The sequence below is a fragment of the Scomber japonicus genome, chromosome 20, assembly GCF_027409825.1.
Source record: "Scomber japonicus isolate fScoJap1 chromosome 20, fScoJap1.pri, whole genome shotgun sequence".
In the NCBI taxonomy this organism is placed as follows: Eukaryota; Metazoa; Chordata; class Actinopteri; order Scombriformes; family Scombridae; genus Scomber; species Scomber japonicus.
Window position 1 is genome coordinate 2582740 of NC_070597.1, and position 15598 is coordinate 2598337.

Genomic DNA, 15598 nt, shown 5'->3' on the forward strand with positions numbered 1-15598 from the left:
GATCTCGAGGACATTTATATTTGACGATAAAGCAGGGTATGCATTAGGGCGTGGCTACGTCCTGATTGACAGGTTGATTGAACAACGGATCAGATCATTTGGAACTGGGTCTCGATTCCCATCCCTAGTCAGCTACTATGAAGCTTTAACTGTACAAATTATGGAAAACAAAGAGGATTTTATGCTATAAAAAGACAGTAAATGTGGCAGACATCCACTTAACACTCCAGCACTTCCATTGTAAGTGCATTATGAAGGATCTCCTAAAGCTCAGTGTGAACAGGAGGAATCATTACAGAGAGATAAACACTTATTGTTCATTGTGTCTCCTGACTGTTATATTTAGTTGCACTTATGTTTTGTTTTTTTTAACTCTGTGTGAAGTGTTGGCGTCAGTATTATCAGTGTGTCTGTACATTTGTTATCTGATGTCTGATGTGTCCTGTTATCTCCTCCAACACATAATTACAGAGGCAATAGTGCACACGCTGCAAAAGTACAGTACACACAAAGACACATGCACACCTACACACAGCTAACACTTACTGAAGTAGACTCTGCACACACACACAGTTCACAAACTAATTATATGGTTCATCATGCTTGCTCTCGCCGTTCCTCGCCCCCACCCTCGTCCTCTTTAAGCTCAGCCATTATCCTCCTTGATATATCACCTTTTCACTTGCAAATGACTGACACTATTGAATCCCGGCACTCACACTCCCCAAGTGGCACTTTTTTCCTCCAAGAATAGAGCTCATAATAAGTCTCAGCGTTGGTCAAGGACAATAGAAGGCTTTTTATCTCCATAATGACCATCGCTGCAGCAAAGGGCCAATTTCTGTGAACCCCTTACATGACAACGTGGCCATTGTGTCCGGTCTTATAGAAACAGCTCGACAATTATGGTGAATTACGCAGACAAAAGGACAGTCTATAGATTATATATATAGAGATATACACACACTGTAGAGAGCAGCAGTCAGGCATGTTGAGCCCTTTATTGTCTACACAGGTGGCAACAGCTCATTCATCACAGTTGTACAAGAAATGTAATAAATCTGTTTCAGTGTCAACATGTATGAGTAGAAGAACAGGTTTGACATACCTTAATTAATAGTAGTAATAATAATAAATACAAAAGCTATACTGCAAACACTAAATGACGACAGAGAGAATATTGCATTTTTTTCTTTCTATGGAGTAAAGAGACAGAGGTGACTGCATTTGGATGAGAAGGGGGAGCTGACCCTAACTGACCTTTATATTTATACTAGGCTGTAACATAAAGTTGGGCATTTTAATATGAAAGTCAATGGTGATGACTTGCTTTTGCACCCAGCCTCAAATGGCCATTTAAAGTTTACTGACATTTCGCCAACTTCCCCCATTGGCCTCCATTTTCTGTCTCAGAAGTTGCCATTTAGTTTAAAAACAACATAAGTGAACTGCGATGGCCGGGAATCGAACCCGGGTCAACTGCTTGGAAGGCAGCTATGCTCACCACTATACCACCATCGCTACGGAAGAACATGAGTTTAGTGCCAACTCAGCATTTTATATCTGTATAAGAATTGAACAGGTTTGACATATTTATAGTAATCTTTAAGGAGCTGTACTGCAAAAACTAAATGACAACAGAGAGAATATTTTATGCAGTCATTTTATGAAGTAAAGGAATCTGCAGAAGCATAAGAAGTCCAATAAAGAAAACAGATTCCCTTTCATTATTGAAGACATCTAAGAGGTCCCTCTGAATTACATCAGACAATACATGAAGAAGATAAGCCATCATTGTCTGCAGGATTTGAACCTGCACAGGGAGACACCAATGGATTTCTAGATGGAATAGAATAGATCTTTATTGCCATCGCAAGTACACGAAACAAATGAAACTCTGTTTGAGCAGTTCAATGCAATATTAAAAAATAAAATAAGTCTGGTCTAAAATACGTGAGGGGCAATGGGACAAAACAGTATTCTAGTCCATCGCCTTAACCACTAACGGATTAAATAACAGTGAATTCGATTTTTCTATTTAATACATAACAGCCATGTAAAAGAAGACCCTCTGCACCAGCGCAGCACATCCAGTGTTCTTCAGCTCTTTTGTAAGCTCGGGCCCATCTTGGCCTTGAGTCTTGAATAGAGGGCAAGTGCTTCTGTTCTGTCTCGTGGTTTACAAGATGCAAACCTGTTGTGTCTGTTAAATGCCACATGGAGTCCAGGAGATCTTGAATCGGGGCACGAGTGTCTTCGACCCCTCGGACTCTCCTCCAGCAGTGTTTTGCCAGCTAACTGGAAGTGATGCCGAATAAGACCCTGTTTGTCTGAAGGAACATGAACCCGATGTTTCTTCATGAGCTCGGCCTTCTTGGCGTCTTTGGAGATGTCCAAGATCTTCTTTGTCCCATTCAAAGATGCAGCTGGACACCTTCGAGCAGAATGTGCCATAGAGTGGATGATGCTCTATGGTGAGACCTTTAGTGAACCGTCTCACGTAATGGAAGACTTCAAGCCTCATAATTGATGTCCATGGGTGGAACCAAGTGAGAACTGGGCTCCCTCCAGTTACCTCTCTCATTGCAGCAATCCCTGTTGACATAAATGACGTCCGCAACACGATGCCTTGACCAGGTCATCCAGGCTAGCTCCCTCACCAGTTGTCAGCACAGAATTCAGCACATGTCCAACATTGGTCATCCACGTGGCTGTCTCCTCAATGCCACCAGTGAGTGTCTTGGTCACCTAAATACATAAAGATTAAAGTATTCTGTACGTAAAGAGGAACAACAAGGTAAAATGTCTTATCATTGCAAATCAACTGAAATTTACACAGCTTCACTCGTACCTTCTTGGTGGAGTCCAGCTTGAGGATTCGGCCATAAGTGGATGTTGTTTCACCCAGATGACCAAGAATCTTATTGGTATGCCGTCTCAAACCATTGGGCTGGTGTTAGGGGGCAATAAGGTGGTGGGTGTGCGTACACAGCTGGGGACTGCATGAGCACTGACTTCCTGTGAAATTCACAGTCTCCAGGTACTCGGTGGAGCGTCATGCCCAGTCATCACTGTGAAGCTCCTGTAGGGTCTGGTGGATGTAGCTGGAGTTGTTCTCCACTGTTCTGGGCTTCGGCTTGGTTACACACTTTCTGTCCAGCGCCCGGTGGGCCGTGAGTACAGCTGGAAACTTGTTTCGATGGGATGGATCCAGTTGGAGCTCCATGTGGGTACCATGTATCTACTGCAGCGAGGTTAGTCCGTTATCAGAGACTATTCAGCTCCTCTCAGTTTACGGAGCTTTATAGTTGAGTTTCAGCTCATTGTTTATCTGTCCGGCTGCTTCTTTACTGCTCTGGTTCACTCTCAGCTGCTCTCATAATGTTGTTTCCAGAGAAAAAGCCGTAGAAATAGCCACTGAGGGGGCGGCTGTGGCTCAGGAGGTAGAGCAGTTGTCCACCAATTGGAAGATTGGCGGTTAGATTCCCGGCTCCTCCAGTCCATGTCGATGTGTCCTTGGTTAAGATACTTAACCCCAAATTGCTCCCATTGCTGTGTCATCAGTGTGTGAATGGTTAGTCTTCCTCCTGATGAGCAGGTTGACACCCTGAGTGGTCGCTCCTGTCATCAGGGTGTGAATGGTTAGTCTTTCTCCTGATGAGCAGGTTGACGCCTGTCATCAGGGTGTGAATGGGTGAATGAGACATGTAGTGTAAAAGTGCTTTGAGTGGTCATGACGACTAGAAACGTGCTATATAAGTACAGTCCTTTTACCATTTACCAGTCTCTGTTCACTTCCTGCTCAGCACCAAACAGCAAACACACACAGTTATATCTGTAGACTAGCTGCTGAACATAGTGGAGAGTTTAGATCAGGGGTGTCAAACATGCGGCCCGTGGGCCAGAACCGTCCCAACGAAAGGGTGCGATCTGGCCCACTTTCCTTTCTGTGTTCTTTTCCTTCCTTCCTTCCTTTTTTTCATTCCTTCTGTATGTCCTTCCTACCTTTCTTCACTCTTTCCTTTTGTCTGCTTTTCTTTCTTTTTTTCTGCCTTCCTTCCTTCTGTCTGTCCTTGCTACCTTTCTTCCCTCTTTCCTTCCTTCCCTTCTTATTTCCTTATTTCCTTCCTTCCTTCCTTCCTTCCCTCCATCTCTTTAATGGTCCGGCCCACATGAGATCAAATTGGTCTGTATGTGGCCCTTGAATGAAAATGAGTTTGACACCTCTGGTTTAGATATTTATCTCAGGAGTTGGTGGAGAGTAAAAACGGAGCTAAAAGAGAGAGAATATTAGACAGAAACACAATGAACTAATGAATGATAATGTTGATCCATAACTTCTCATATCACAAATGTGTTAAAAGTCTTAAAAGTATAGTGAAAGACTTATTTAACTCATGGAAAAAGGAAAAAATCTTTTAGAGACACAATCAGATGTAATGATGTCATTCAGCAGCATTTCAGGCTTCACTTATGATCCACTGCTGGATTATTAACAGAGTTGTTTTTATTTCCTGTGTGTGTGTGTGTGAATGTTAGTAGAGCCGGATCAGATGTGTCTATGAAGGGATTTAAAAAATACATGCAGCCGTTGCACAAAAGGTAAAACTCTTCTTTTAAGAGGGAGAAAAAGATGAAGCACTATATATTTCCAGAGAGTGATGAAAGTCTGCAGAGAGTAGCTGAAAGGCTTTTTGAACAGAGCTGAGAAGAGAGGAGCTCATCATCATCATCGTGGCCAGTTTTAGCCTCTTATATTCGGCTGGTAGAAATGATGGCGACGTTTTAAAGGCTCGGTTATTTTCTTAAACAGCAGAAAATAAGGAGTGCATTTGTCAGGGACTATTTTCAGTGGCGGATGAATCCACATTTTGTGCTGTAGTGAGTATTTCTGGCAGCAGGGTGATAGGGTTTTTTTTTCGCCTCTAATTTATAAAGAACGATTTGAAGTAGAGAAATTAGGAGGCTGTGTTTGTATGTTTCCTGATATATAACATTACAACACAGTACTTTAGGGCTTAGACCAGGGATGTCAAACATGCGGCCCGTGGGCCAGATCCGGCCCGCCGAGGTGTCTAATCCGGCCCACTTTCTTTATTCCTTCCTTTCTGTCTTCTTTTTCTTCCTTCCTTCTTTCATCCCTCCCTCCCTTCCTCTTATTTTCTTTCCTTCCTTCCTTCCTTCTTTTTCTTCCTTCATCCCTTCCTTCCTGTATTATTTCTTTCTTTCTGTCCTGTCTTTACTTACTTACTTACTTACTTACTTACTTACTTACTTACTTACTTCCTGAAGGAGGAAAGAAGGAAGGAAGGATGAAAGGGGGATGGAGGAAAGTGAGAGCAAGGAAGGAAGGAAGGAACAGGCAAAACAGACCCGGGAGGACGACAGGAAGGTAAAGATGGCGACTACACATTTAGTCTTTAGTCTGATCCAGCTGCTGCTTTCTACATTAAATGTTTATGAGCTTATGTTAAATAAAATGAAAAGCTAACCCAGTGTCATGACTCTGAGCTTATATCAACATGTTCTCTCTCTCTGTCTCTCTGTCTCTCTCTCTCTCTCTCTCTCTCTCTCTCTCTCTGTCTCTCTGTCTCTCTCTCTCTCTCTCTCTCTCTCTCTCTCTCTCTCTCTCTCTCTCTCTCTCTCTCTCTCTCTCTCTCTCTCTCTCTCTCTCTCTCCGGCTGAATCCAGCTGTTTGGTGTTTCCTGTGTGATGAGCAGCAGGTGAGCTCTGCTGATTGTCTGATTGAGTGTGTGTGGGTTGATCCAAGCAGCAGCTGATTGGTTCCAGCCTCTGAGCTTTGCTGCTTTTAAAGGCCGGCGTCCTCTGGCTCCTGCTGCTAACACGGTCTTTACTGCCGCGGGTTTAATTCAGTTTGTTTCTGTTCTGCTTCGAGTTATTTGTGCCTCTTTTTTGTGTGTGAGTAGGCTGCTCAGCTTTAGTTTGATGTTAACCCATCCTGAAGTTAAGAGATTTAAAAGGCTGTAAATCCTCTAACACTGCTGGTGTCTCATCATCACAACTAAGACATCAGGCCTAAACTCAAACTTTAATCTTATTATATCATATATCGTCTTTCTTCAGAAGCTGCTGCGGTCGCTCAGCTCCTCGGCCACATCTGACAATCATGACATCACAACCTGTTTTTTTTTATTATAATCAAATAACTAAAAACTAACTTACTAGAAAAAATGAACACTTGAACATTTAGGTCTATGGCTCTGTTCTAAACCTCATACTTTCCTACTACTCTACTAACTCTGACGTCATGTGAAGTATGTAGTGTGTTTAACTGTGTAGTGATTTAGAGTATGTGAGAAGTTCCTGGATGGTTTACCTGATTCTCCAGAAATGCAGAGTATGCATCAAGAGCTGACTACTCACACTCACATTACCCAAGATGCAACGCTACTACTCACACTCACATTACCCAAGATGCAACGCTACTACTCACACTCACATTACCCAAGATGCAACGCTACTACTCACACTCACATTACTCAAGATGCAACGCTGCTACTCACACTCACATTACCCAAGATGCAACGCTACTACTCACACTCACATTACCCAAGATGCAACGCTACTACTCACACTCACATTACCCAAGATGCAACGCTGCTACTCACACTCACATTACCCAAGATGCAACGCTACTACTCACACTCACATTACCCAAGATGCAACGCTACTACTCACACTCACATTACCCAAGATGCAACGCTGCTACTCACACTCACATTACCCAAGATGCAACGCTGCTACTCACACTCACATTACCCAAGATGCAATACTACTACTCACACTCACATTACCCAAGATGCAACGCTGCTACTCACACTCACATTACCCAAGATGCAACGCAACTACTGAAAAAAACCCAAAATACAAACGTCACAGATCACCACCTCGCTGTCTGCTTACTATCTGGTCCTTTAGTATGTAATATAGAAGTATGTAGTATGCGGTTTCGAACACAGCGCGTTCCTCTCACTGTATATCTGAACAGGTTATACTGAGATTTTGACATACATGAACTCATCTTACAACATTATTTACTAGAGAAAAGCATCTTCCTTTAGTCAAACTACAACCAAAACCACACCAACATAAACTTCCTAAAAACCTTGTTACGAAAGCATTTATAGGTTCTCCTTTTAACCTCTTAATTTTTCTGCTCTGTAGCACTTTGAGATTGCTGAAATGTAAAGTGCAATACAAATAAAATGTATTATTAACTATTATTATTCAAAGTAGAGTGTTTTATGCACATCTTAAAATAATATTTGGTGCTTTTTTATTGTAATTAGTGAGGTGCGTTAGGGGTTTAATTGTTTGGGTTTTATTTTTATTTCTGAAATTGCATGTTTTAATGTCTTACTGTTAAATGTTTGTTTTATATAAAGCACATTGAGTCTCCATCGTGTATGAAATGCTCTTTAAATTAATAAATAAAGCTGCCTTGCTTTTTTGCTTGTTTTAATCAAACTTGTGTACATTTCTAAAGACAAATGGACTACTTTATCTCTCATTGATCTTTAGAGGAGCACTAATAAAATAAAGAGCTGTTTGAGAACAAAAAAAACATCTGTGTGTTTGACTTCCTGTTTGTGTGTTTTCACATTAAACCTGATCAGAGAACAGCAGATGATGATCTTCACTCTGTCGCCTGCCTCTCTGGCTTTCTCTGAGAAGTCGGGATGAAGCTGCGAAGGCGGCCGAGTCTCGCTGATCGCACCGCGGCGCTCCTCTCTGTTGCCAGGCAACCACCTGTTAGAGTCGGGCCAGTCAGCCGGAGTACAGCGTGAGAAGCTGATGGATATACATGCTTCATGGAGGGAGCATAAATGGGCGAGGTGATGAATGGATGGAGAGATAAATGAAGGGAGACGCTCCGCAGAGGCAAAGGTTGCGTCTGTTGATGTGATTTTAAGGAGCTGTGTTAGTGTAAGAGAGCGATGGATGAAGAGCTGCAGCACTTAGGAGGGTTTAAACATATAGGAGGAGGAAAAAAAGCTGTGTTGTAAGTAGGTCGTTCACATTATAGACAGAGAGGAGGGAAAAAAACACACACACACACACACACACACACACACACAAAGGCAAAAGAGAGATAAACTCTAACAATCAGAGTTCAGGTCTTTTCATGTGGAAAAGAGAAAGATGGAAAATGACTCTCACACAAGGTTCCAGTTTGCATCTTTTTCTTGTGGTGATGATTGTGGCGGAGCGATTACACACAGACACAAATTGTAAAAAGGCAGATTGAAGAAAAGCGAGAGTTGTTTTTAATCTTTTCATGTGGAAGAAAAGCAGAGATGCATGTGAGGAACAAAAGGAGCAAATATGAGGTTTGCTCAGTCAAGACCAGAGTGAAAAGGATTACTGTGAGACACCAGCAGAAATGTCTTTTATTTAATGCTTCATCTCAGTCATGTTCATTCATCATGTGTCTTTTTCTTCTTTTCAGATGATCTGCAGCCAATCAGGAGCAGCAAGGCGATTATTCTCCAGTATTACACTTTTATTATTTTTCTTTTTCTTTATGTTTTCACTTGTTCTGTCTTATTATCAGCTTGTCAATTAAATCTGAAGCTCTTTGAACAACATTAAAACATATGAAACTGCTATATTAATACAGTTTGATTGATTAATGTTATATTAGATTAATCGCAGAATTTCCATAGTTAATCGCAATTAATGGCGTTTTGAATCGCATGTTTAAAATCCTGTTATTTTCCATTTGAAGGCAGTTTTAAGCCCATAATGTAAAGCATTTCTTACCAGAGTGTCTTAACTGGGAATCAATCACGGCTCTGCTGCGACTCCCACACTCCAAAATGGTCCTTTGGTGGAGCTGAGGCTGGCTTGGCTGCACCTGGGTGTTTAGCGTGGAGGTGCTAACTCAAACTCCACGTACTCCGGTGGTAGTTAAACTCCGTTTGACACAGGTTGCATTTTACTTTTGACTTGTCAACTGAAGCGTCTGGAAGTGTTTTAAAGTTAAACAAGCCGTTCAAAAGTCCAGTAGCTCTCTTACTTTCCATCAGCGCGGTAGGTTTACTGCAGGAGGCCACTTCAAAGCATAGCGCTACAGCTAGAGGAGCCGTCTACGGGGGAGTAGAAGGGACAAAAAGGCTTGCAACATTAAAATGCCATTAAAAAAAATTAATGCGTTAGGGTTGCATTAATCTAATTGCGATTAACGCGTTAACGCTGACAGCCCTATATTATATTAAACATTTTAAATACTAATATTATTAAGATATCTCCTGACAGGTGGAGTGAAAAATACTGAGTGGGTGTTTAATTGTGCAGACTGTGATCTGATGTCTGAGAGCAAAATCTGAACCACTGACAAAAAGCTTCAGGCATTAAAAGGAAGGAGGAGTGAGGATGCTTTTATACAAATAATGACATGAATAGTTTTTAATTTATCAATTAACTTGATCTGAAGTTGAGTAAACAGCAGGAAGCTAAATTAAATCAGTGTTATTGCCTTTAAGGAGGAAGGAAGGGAGGAAGAAGGAAAGGAGGAAGAAGGAAAGGAGGAAGAAGGAAGGAACACGGATTCTACTTATATGGGCATGAGGCGGGGTCATGGGCGGAGCGGGGAGGTTGCTATGGTTGCGAGGGCTGGATCTCGAGGACATTGGTCAATCAACCTGTCAATCAGGACGTAGCCACGCCCTAATGCATACCCTGCTTTATCATCACATATAAAATCAGGGAGGCCAAAATGTCCCAAATGAACATCATACTGCATTGAAGAAGGCTTTAAACTAGCGATTGAGACCATAAACACATTTTGAAAACGTTTACTGAGGTTAGAAATCAAGTGAGAAGTTGGTGAATTCTCCATTGACTTGTATAGAGACGGTCGCCCCCTGGTGGCCTTTTGATAGAATGCAGCTCTAAGTTACTTCCTGGTTGGCCTCATTTCAGAGGACCAGAACTCCCCGCCTGGTTTCAACATGAATATTATGTTTTTACAGCCATATTCATTAAATTTAATATGTTTAATTTATTCAATGTTATAAATTATGTAGCTTTTAAATGACACAATGCTTTGAAGCAACAACCTTCCACACATGAAATAAACCAGTATCACATTAATAAAATACTCACAATCAACAGTTTGAGCTTTGATTCAGCGGCTCAGAGCTGATGTGAGCTGACGTTTGAGCAGATGAAGTTTTTCGGGTCTGCAGAGGAAGACGAAGAGTGACGGTTAAATATGAGTCACACTTTTGTCGGGGTGAGAAATGAGTTTTGATGTGTGGAGGTCTGATTTAAACAGACGTGTGAGCTGGCCGGTGTCTGGGTCTGAAGTCCATCGTAGCTGAATGTGTGCTTCTAAGCATTTATCTAACTTTTTAATATCATGAAGACACATCATTTCTAATGTAGTGTAACAATAAGTTTCAATTTTTCTCTTATATTGTAAACTCATGTATATTTTATTCTCTTGGCGTTCAAATTAATTCACTAAACTAAAACTGTGCAGATGTCTTTGATACATAGATGATATCAGACTATAATGCAACTATTTTGGGACTGGATTCATTGTTTTAGTCATATTTCAAGGAAGGGAGGAAGGAAAGGGGGGAGAGAAGGAAAGAGGGAAGGGGGAAGGAGGAAGGGAAAGAAGAAGGAAGGAAAGGAATGAAGAAGGAAGGAAAGGAGGGAGGGAAGGAAAGGAGGGAGGAAGGACATGAGGGAAAAAGGAGGGAAGGAGGGAGAAAGGGAAGAATGAAGGAAGGGAGGAAGAAGGAAGGAAATAAGGGAGAATAGAGGGAGGGAGGGAGGGAAGGAGGAAGGAAAGGAGTAAGGAGTAAGAAGGAAGGAAAGGAGGGATGAAGGAAGAAGGAAGGAAAGGATGGAGGGAAGCAGGAAGGAAAAGAGGAAGGAAAGGAGCAAGAAAGAAGGAAAGGAGCAAGAAGGAAGGAAAGGAGGGATGAAGGAAGGAAAGGAGGGAGGATGGAGTAAGGGAGGGGAGAATGGAGGAAGGGAGGGAAGGAGGAAGGAAATGAGGAAGGACGGAGGAAAGAAGGAATGACTATTGATGCGTTCTAAACACATCTGTGCTTCAACATTTTGCTATAAACACTTTTTATGAGAGTAGAATCTGAATAACCGGATCTGAGGGTTAAATAATGATCAAGTCAAAGTACCTGCGAGTGAAAAACTGTAATCTCCTGTTTGTTAAACACGTTTTTAGTATTCAGACAGTTTTTATCTTCTCCTAACAGCAGCCGAGCCGTCTCTCTGCTTCCAGCCTGAATATATCAACGCCACACAGAACTGATGACTGCAGGAAACATCACAGCGAGATGAAATCTGTTTCCTGCTTCCTGAACAACACCAAGGTGCTCGGACACATCTGATTCCTGCTGTACGAATTAAATTAGCTGTCAGCAATAATCTCATTCTTCTTCTTCTTCTTCTTTTATTTTAACTCTTCATTTCATCCTCGAGGTCTTTTATCAACCCTGACTGATAAAACAGGCGTGCAGGAAGGAAGGAAGGAACAAAAGAAGGGAGGAAAGAGGAAGGAAGGAAGTGGGGAGAGAAGGAAATGAGGAAGGAACAAAGGAAGGGAGGAAAGAAGGAAGGGAGGAAAAGAGGGAGGGAGGAAGGAAGGAAATGAGGGAGGAAGGAAGGAGGAAAAGAGGAAGGAAGGAAGTAATGAAGGAAGGAAGTAAGGAGAGGAAAGAAGGAATGAATGAGGAAGGAAGGAAGGAAGGAGGAAAAGAGGAAGGAAGTAAGGAGAGGAAAGAAGGAATGAATGAGGAAGGAAGGAAAGAGGAAGGAAGGACGTGGGGAAAGAAGGAAGGAAGGAAGGAGGGAAAGAGGAAGGAAGGACGTGGGGAAAGAAGGAAATGAGGAAGGAACGAAGGAAGGGAGGAAAGAAGGAAGGAAGGAGGAAAAGAGGAAGGAAGTAAGGAGAGGAATGAAGGGAGGAAGGAAGTAAGGAGAGGAAAGAAGGAATGAGGAAGGAAGGAAGGAAGGATGTGGGCAAAGAAGGAAATTAGGAAGGAACAAAGGAAGGGAGGAAAGAAGGAAGGAAGGAAGGAAGTAAGGACAAGGACAACAGGAGTGTTAAACATGTTCTGTGTGACATTTGTAAAGGTTTTTTTTTATGTGTGCAGCTTCGACAGTTACATCAGTGTTTGGTGAATGTCTCCTTTTGGGGATTTGTGTGGTTGGAGGTGGTTTTTCCTCGGATTGGAAGGTGTAATCCGTCTGAAGAATAGGATTTAGGAGAACATCCAGGTGGTATGAGGCTCACATCGGGCTCCGCTGGTGCAGATCTGGAGCTTTGGCAGCTACAAATAGGGACTGGACTCCGGTGTGTGTGTGTGTGTGTGTGTGTGTGTGTGTGTGTGTGTGTGTGTTGTGGGGGCGGACGGTTTTAAGAAATAAGAAGAAATGTCTGAAATAGATGTCACATTGCTTCTGCAGAACAGAGTCAAGATGTTTTAAAATGTCAAGTTTTTCCTCTGCAACACTTCCCGAGGCTCTCTGTCAGGGAATCGAGTGTTTTCTTAATGTTGCACCTCCTCCACCCCCCCCCCCCCCCCCACCACCACCACCCCATATATCATCCCTCACGAGGTGACAGCAGGGGTGAATTATATATATTTCCTGAATCTGCAGAGTCTGCTGATCATAGCGGTGCTTAAAGCTTGAGTCTGTGATGCTGGAGTAAAGACAAACAGCTGGGTTTGAAGGAAAGCCAAGAGTGTGAAAATGCTGCCAAACATATTAGAGCTGAGCATTAATCAAAGCGCTTGAATCAAGTCTAATTAAAGACACACAACAGCTTTAAAAAGTCCAGTTTATTGTGGGCGTTTGGCTTCCATCATGAGCTGATTACAGTCATAATATAAACTACTGTATACAAAGGTTGTAAATAATGATTATATTCATTATCAATTAAATAAAAAAGTTGATTATATTCTTGAGTAATCGAGTAGTTTGTTTGTCAGAATGTCAAAAATTGTGAAAAATGTCAGAAAATGGTGAAAAATGTCAATAAAAGCTCAAAATACAATGGTCCAATACAAATGGACTGTACTTATATAGCGCCTTTCTAGTCTTTGCGACCACTCAAAGCGCTTTACATGACATGTCATTCACCCTTTCATACACTGATGGCAGGAGCTACCACACAGGGTGCCAACCTGCTCATCCGGGTTGAATCTAACCATTCATTCACATTCATACACTGTTGGCATAGCAACGGGAGCAATTTGGGGTTAAGTGTCTTGCCCAAGGACACATCGACATGTGGACTGGAGGAGCCGGGAATCAAACCACCAATCTTCCAATTGGAGGATGACTGCTCTACCTCCTGAGCCACAGCCGCCCCAGAATCAGCAATGTCTTGTTTTGTCTCGACACACAGTCTACTGTACAATATCAGGTATTTCATGTATAATATTAATTTCAGTTCAACTGTACAATAAGAATATCAACTCAAGTCTATTATCACTCAACACCAATTATTACTCCTGTGTATATAATGTCACAATTATTTTTATTATTAGGGCCCGAGCGCTAACAACGTGACGGAAATTATATTTATTCTTGTTTTTATTGTTTTTATTCTCTGGAAACAAACTCATTTTTGGAGGCTGCAACGTATCATGACCAAGCCTCGTAGACCCTGTAATACCCTAAAGGCCCATTTATGCTCAACATACGTACGGAAATGTATCCGTCCTTTTCAAACGATGTTACCGTCACTGCTCACATACTTCCATGTGTCCTTTATGTTGGCATGGATGTTAACCAATACATCCACCAGGGGGCAGCGCAGAGTCAAAAGTTTATGCTCAGTGATTTAATGAATACCTGACACTGGTAGGTATTCATTCATAAACACGTTTATAATTAAAACTTTAACAGTTTGCTACTCGACTGTTTGAAATGCAATAAAACACACATATTACACCTGAAACAGTGTGTCAGGTTAATGGTTAATGGTCCGGTAAGGATTTGTTTAACTGAACTCCATCCATCCTCTGCTGCTTATCTGGGGTCGGGTCGTGGGGACTTCCCTCTCCCCAGCCACTTCGTCCAGCTCTTCCCGGGGGATCCCGAGGCGTTCCCAGGCCAGCCGAGAGACATAGTCTCTCCAGCGTGTCCTGGGTCTCCTACTGGTGGGACGGGCCCTGAAAACCTCACCAGGGAGGTGTCCGGGAGGCATCCTGACTAGATGCCCGAGCCTCCTCATCTGGCTCCTCTCAACACGGACGAGGAGCAGGTCTATTCCGAGCTCCTCCCGCATGACCGAGCTTCTCACCCTATCTCAAAGGGTCCAGCCACCCTGCGGAGGAAGCTCATTTCGGTCATTACCCAAAGCTCATGACCATAGGTGAGGGTAGGAATGAAGATCGACTGGTAAATCGAGAGCTTTGCCTTTCGGCTCAGCTCTCTCTTCATCACGACGGATCTGTGCAGAGTCTAGGCGCAGCCAACGCCCTGGCTGCGCCTAGAAATCCTGTCCATAAAGATTATGAACAGGATCGGTAAGGGAACAGACAGCCCTTATCAGGGGGTCCGATACCCCGTATTCCCGGAGAACCCCCGACAGGGAGACACGGTCGAATGCCTTCCCAAAGTCCACAAAACACATGTGGACTGGTTGGGCAAACTCCCATGCACCCTCAAGGATCCTGCAGAGGGTGTAGAGCTGGTCCACTGTTCTACGGCCTGGACGAAAACCACACTGCTCCTCATGAATCTGAGGTTCGACTATCCGACGGACTCTCCTCTCCAGCACCCCCGAATAGACCTTACCAGGGAGGCTGAGGAGTGTGATCCCCCTATAGTTGGAACACACCCTCCGGTCCCCCTTCTTAAAAAAAGGGACCACCACCCCAGTCTGCCAATCCAGAGGCACTGCCCCCGATGTCCATGCGATGCTACAGAGTCGTGTCAACCATGACAGCCCCACAACATCCAGGGCCTTGAGGAACTCGGGGCGGATCTCATCCACCCCCGGGGCCCTGCCAACGAGGAGCTTTTTGACCACCTCGCCGATCTCAGCCCCAGAGATAGGAGAGCCCACACCTGGGTCCCCAGGCCCGGCGGATCATGGCCCACTTGGACTCAATGTCCCCCGCCTCCCCAGGTACATGGTCGAAGCTCTCCCGGAGGTGGGAGTTGAAACTCTCTCTGACAGGAGACTCTGCCAGACGTTCCAAGCAGACCCTCACAATACGTTTGGGTCTGCCAGGTCTGACCGGCACCCCCCCCCACCATCAGCGCCAACTCACCACCAGGTGGTGATCAGTTGACAGCTCCGCCCCTCTCTTCACCCGAGTGTCCAAGACATACGGCCGCAAGTCCGACGACAAGACTACAAAGTCAATCATCGAACTGCGGCCTAGGGTGTCCTGGTGCCAAGTGCACATATGGACACCCTTATGCTTGAACATGGTGTTCGTTATGGACAACCTGTGATGAGCACAGAAATCCAATAACAGAACACCGCTCGGGTTCAGATCAGGGGGGCCGTTCCTCCCAATCACAGCCTTCAAGGTCTCACTGTCGCTGCCAATGTGGGCGTTGACGTCTCCCAGCAGAT

The 15598-nt window shown here is 43.5% G+C and overlaps 1 non-coding gene across 1 annotated transcript; it reads right to left on the reverse strand.

Moving 5' to 3' along the window:
• Positions 1–1449: 1449 nt before the first annotated feature.
• trnag-ucc (transfer RNA glycine (anticodon UCC)) lies at positions 1450–1521 on the reverse strand. The gene has a single exon. It is a non-coding gene; the product is annotated as a tRNA-Gly (tRNA).
• Positions 1522–15598: the final 14077 nt, after the last annotated feature.